This window comes from Vitis riparia, chromosome 15 (assembly GCF_004353265.1).
Source record: "Vitis riparia cultivar Riparia Gloire de Montpellier isolate 1030 chromosome 15, EGFV_Vit.rip_1.0, whole genome shotgun sequence".
Taxonomy (NCBI): domain Eukaryota; kingdom Viridiplantae; phylum Streptophyta; class Magnoliopsida; order Vitales; family Vitaceae; genus Vitis; species Vitis riparia.
In genome coordinates this window covers 14,509,820-14,515,594 of record NC_048445.1, presented here as the reverse complement: position 1 = coordinate 14,515,594, position 5,775 = coordinate 14,509,820, and the positions used below count along the sequence as shown (strand labels likewise).

At 33.9% G+C, this 5,775-nt stretch overlaps 1 long non-coding RNA gene across 1 annotated transcript; it reads left to right on the top strand.

The window, feature by feature from the left end:
• Positions 1 to 211: 211 nt before the first annotated feature.
• On the top strand, positions 212 to 520 carry LOC117931840. The gene is made up of 3 exons (XR_004654105.1): positions 212 to 300; positions 392 to 416; positions 509 to 520. It is a non-coding gene; the product is annotated as an uncharacterized LOC117931840 (long non-coding RNA).
• The last annotated feature ends 5,255 nt before the right edge of the window (positions 521 to 5,775 follow it).

The following is a 5,775-nucleotide window of genomic DNA, read 5'->3' as shown; positions in this document are numbered from 1 at the left end:
TATAAGATAAGTAAATTATGTTTCTTTTAATTTCATTATTACTCTTAATAGGTTCATCCTCTAGCAAAAAGAGGACACATGGCCCAACATGTAACTTAGATTTACTTAGTATGAAACCCAGGGAAAAAAAAAAACTACATGATTCAATACTAGAGGGCAAGTTATTTATGATAGAAAAAGGGAAAAATTGCCAAGCTATTGGGAACATTGGTGTGATCTCAACACAATGTACCCATCCAAGTTCAAGATTGGAATCATGTTAGTGAAGATGTGAAGGAAAATATTTGGGCCTTAGTATTGGTATATGCTAGTTACTATTCAATCTAAATTGTAATTTTACTGTTTAAAAATGATACCTCTTATTTATACATGACATTTTAATGCAATACAGGAAAAATATGAACTAGAAGAAACATGTAAGAGCTACATTGTCTTCAATGCTATGGAAATTTGTTTAGAAGCTATAGAAACAAAATGAAGGCCAAGTATTATAACCCTTCTAATAAAGATGAGGAGAGATTGTGCCATCGACCTCCACACTTATCAGATGATGATTGGAGGTGGCTCATCCACTTTTGGGTACACCTGAGGCCAAGGTAAAGAAAATGATCTTTTCTTGATAATGTGTCTTATGATACTCATATTCACATAAAATGATATTTATTAGTTATATCTAACCTAATACTTCATGTATCTAACTTTTATTATGTTACTATTACCTATATAGGTGACTTGCTATTTTTTAATTGATGTAGGATATCTCTGAAAAAAAAAAAAAAAAAAAAAAGGCAAATAGGGCAAAGCAAGTGATAAAGCATACATCATGATAAAAAAATTATGCTCAAATTCGATATGAACAGGTTGGAAATTTATTATTAATATGATTTGTTTGTACATAAATAATTCATCATAAATAACTCAATTGTTTTACTTGTAAGGATAGGCACAAAAGAAGGAGGATCAGAGTGAGTCCAATAGAATTGAGATGTTTGCCCTAACACACACAAGAAAAGATGGGACACTTGTTGATGATCATTCTAAGGAGATTATGGTAATGAAGTAAATAAATTTTATATACTTGTATTTCAATCATAACCACATACTAAATTATTTTAAAAGTCTAACAAATATTTTTTTTTTGTTTTTAAATAATTTCAGGATCAATTTCAGCAATTACTATCCTAACCTGAAGGGACATCTTCTTCTACTTCTGCATCATCTGGAGCATCTACATCTGTATCATCTACATTTGTAGCATCTACATATGTAGATGAGATATATACTCAAGTCATGGGTCCAGAGAGTCACGGTCGTGTTCGAGGGTATGGATTTGGTCCTACTCCTACCTCAGTCTTTGGTTCTACTAGTAGAAGGCAATCAGGAGCTATTCTTTCAATATAACTTGAAAACGCCCAAGAGATGCTAATAGCTACAGAACAAAAGTTTACAACTGCAACTGAAGAACTCTCAAATGTGAAAGAGAAACTCTCACATGTGGAAAGAAACATTTGAAGAGAGGTTGATAGAAGTTCAAAGGAAGACGTGAGAAGAAGTGAAAGAAGAGTTTGAAGATTTTGCTACATCTTTATATGATAGATTCTCTTAACTTTTTTTTAAGATTATGTTACTTATTTATATGATAGATTCTTCTAACTTTTTTTGCTTTCTATGACTATTATGTGATGTTTGGTTGGTTGATTTGTTATATTATGTTAGAATGTGAAACTAAATTTGAATCTCTTTGTTCTTTGTTTGTTTTTTTTTTTTTTGTTATATTATGTTTTTTTTATTTAATGACTTATATATATATATATATATATATATATATAAGTTTTTAACTAGCTTGGGATAATTGATTGTAATATATTGAAATTGTTTTAATTGCTTAATTGCATATATAGGTCTAAAATGGGTTTGTTTGGGTTTATAACAGGTTTGAGAAATTTGAATTTATAAAAAACCAATGTCCAAATATAACAAATTTTAGTCACGACCACTAAAAAATTGTGACCATAAGTGTACTTTTAGTCACGATTAGTAATGAACCATCACCAAAATTTAGGGATAGGGCAACCATCATATGATTAATTTCAATCATGGTCATTAATAGTCGTGACCATAAGTGTACATTTTGTCATAATAGAATTAATGATTAGTCATGGTCACTTAATTACTGTGACCATATACCTATATTTAGTCACGATAAATGAATTGACCGTGACCATACGATCCATTTAGTCACGGTTAGGGCATTAACCATGACCATAAGATTAAATTTAGTCACAATCATTTTATTAACCGTGACTATAGAGATACATTTAGTCACGATTAGGGCATTGACCGTAACCATAAGATTACATTTAGTCACGGTTTGGGCATTGACAGTGACCATAAGTTTACATATCCATAAGTTTACATTTAGTCATGGTAACTTACTTGACCATGACCATAAGCTTACATATAGTCACGGTCAATAACTTTACCCGTGACTATAAGTGTACATTTAGTCACGGTTTATTATTTGACCATGACATAGGTTAAACATATAGTCACGGTTTATTACCTGACCATGATTAAATCAACTTAATAAATAGCAAAGTATTCTTAACTTTTTTGTCACACTTTTTGTATGGCCCGTCACAAAAAAGAAATCATATAGTCATAATCACTTAGGAAACCGTGACCAATACCTTTAGCTACGCCTCATATTGTGACGCTCGATCACGGTTTCATAAAACCATGACAATAGGTTTTGGTCACGGATGTATAAGATTTGGTGACGGTTGGGGACCGTCATAAAAAATCCTATTTCTTGTAGTATGGATCTTCTAAGTGATTCAAACTTAAACACATCCAAAGGTTTAGTGAGAACATCAACAATTTGACCCTTTGTTGAAACATATTCCAAGGATACAACTTTATCTTCTACTAAGTCACGAATGAAGTGATATCTAATGTCAATGTGTTTTGTCCTAGAGTGAAGAATAGGGTTCTTGGAGATGTTGATTGTACTAGTGTTGTCATAAAACACATCCATGGTTCCTTGATCTATTTCATAGTCTCTCAACATTTACTTGATCCATAAAAGTTGATAACAACAACTATCGGCAACAATGTATTATGTTTCAACTATGGAGAGTGAAATGGAGTTTTGTTTCTTACTCATCCAAGCAACCAAGCAATTTCCAATATAAAAACAACCACCTGAAGTGTTTTGCCTATCATCCACATTTCTAGCCCAATCAGTATCAATGTAGCAAGCTACATCAAAATAAGTGCCAAAAGGATACCAAAAACATTAAAGTACCAGCAATGTACCTGATGATGCGCTTAAGAGTTATGAGATGGGATTCCTTAGGACATGCTTGACACCTGGCACAAGCTCCATCACTAAAAGTTATGTCCAATTTACTAGCTGTGAGGTACAAGAGGCTACCAAACTAAAAGCTATGTTCTTTACCCCTTTTTCGAATTCATCCTTACTTAGCTTTAAGTTGGTAGGCATTGGTATCCTAAAGTGTTTGGCTGACTCAAGCCTAAACTTCTTGACAAGTTCCCTTGCATACTTGGATTGGGATAAAAAAAAAAAAATCCCATTCTTGAGTTGTTTCACTTGGAAGCTAAGAAAGTAGGTCAATTCCCTTACCATGCTCATTTCAAACTCACTTTTCATCTTTTTAGCAAAATCCAAAGCACACTCACTAGAGGTAGATCCAAAAACTATGTCATCCACATAGATTTGTGCTACCAGGAACACATCATCATTTCTTCTAATGAACAATGATTGGTTTGCTCTCTCTCTCATGAATCCTTTCTTAAAAAGATAGGATGTGAGTCTTTCATGCCAAGCTCTTTGAGTTTTCTTTAAGCCATAAACAGTTTTTCTAAGTCTATAGACATTATTAGGGTACCTAGGATCTAGAAAACCTTTGGGTTGCTCCACATACACTTCTTCATTGAGGATCCCATTAAGAAAAGCACTCTTGACATCCATTTGAAACAATTTAAATTTCCATACATAAGTTATAACCAAAAGTATTCAAATGGATTCAAGTATTGCAACCGGAGCAAATATTTCATCAAAATCAATTCCCTCAATTTTCTTAAATCCTTGAGCAACCAACCTAGTTTTATTTCTCACAATCACTCCATTTTCATCCATCTTATCTTTGAAAATCCATTTTGTTCTAATGACATTCACATCTTTTTGTCTAGGTACTAAGACCCAAACTTCATTTCCAAAAAGTTGATTTAGCTCTTCATGAAGAGCCTCTACCCAAGCTTCATCATCAAGGCTTCTTCAATATTTTTAAGTTCAATTTGGGAGGTATAACAAACATAAGTTATCTCATTTAGCTTGGATTGTCTCCTTGTTACTATGGTATTCTCATAGTTCCCAATCACATTGCTCAATGGATGGTTCTTAAGTACCTTGGACTTATTTTTCTTTGATGGATCAATTCTTCTTGTTATAACAAACATATCTCATTTAGCTTGGATTGTCTCCTTGTTACTATGGTATTCTCATAGTTCCTGATTACTACCCAAAAAGTGTTATTTTGCGCCTTTAATTCATTATGTTTTAAGCACTTTTGTGTAGTAGTTCTCCATTCTTATTCCAATTGGCATGTTAAGGACCTAGCAATGACCTCTAATCATATTTGTGGCTAGTTTTAGTATTTTGACAGCTTTTTGGATCATTAAGACAACCCAAGCAAAGGAGAGAAGCAAAGAGAAGCAAAAAGAGAGTGAAGAAAATAGAGGACAGCAGCTTCAGTCTTCCTTCGCACTTTTGGAGCATTTCCCGAAGTTTATTTTCTATATGCTATATACCATTTCAAATCTCAGGAAGTCAGGAATCCAACGCTTCAAACCGTGTATGATTTGGAGCTGAAATGAGGAAGATATGGCATTCGAAAGACAACTACTCCAAGCATGTGCGAAATTTGCACAACAGCCCAAGCTTGTGTGAAATTCGCACAACACCTTCCCCTTGTGCGAAATTCGCACAACACCTTCTCCTTGTGCGATATTCGCACAGCAACCCATGCAAGTGCGAAATCTCCTCTGTTTTTTCCGACTCCACATGAGATCTTTTCTTATATATTTTTTTATGTAAATTCCTTTCTTATCCTTGTAACTAGCCAATCACAGGCTTTGCTTTTGTAAAGACTATAAGAGGGGTGGAAATCATCTCTCGACCATATGATATGTTATGTTTTACACTTAGTAAAATACAAGGCTCTTGTGTTTTCCTTTTCTCTCTACTATTTTCTTTTTCCTGGAAGCCAAACAACCTCTGAGGATGTTTTCCCAGAGGATGAGAGGCTCAACTTTTGGTTTCTTGGAGTGAAGGAAGCTAGGTGAAAAGTCCAGATGCTAAAGTGGAAAACTCTCGTGCATTAAATACAGGTAGTTGGAGTTCATAAATGGCTTTTAAATCTAAAGTTTTGCTTTAAACCCCTTAGAATCACTTTGAATGGCCAATACATGGTAAGCTTCAGGTCTCTGTGGATGCTTATTGCTAGATCCATATCAGTCCATTAATTATCATGTACGAGCCATTGGAAAGTGACTCAAGGTGAAGACCCACAGTGTCTAAAGCCATTAATGGAACTTGACTACCATTTCTATTGACTTTTTATGGATTAAATCTTCATTGTTAAACCTATACCGGGTCGGGAAACAACCATCCTTTATGTTGTTGTCCCCAATGCGAGAAGAAAAATCCAGAATTTCCACTTTGCATTCTGAACTTGATCCTAGCAACCCTTA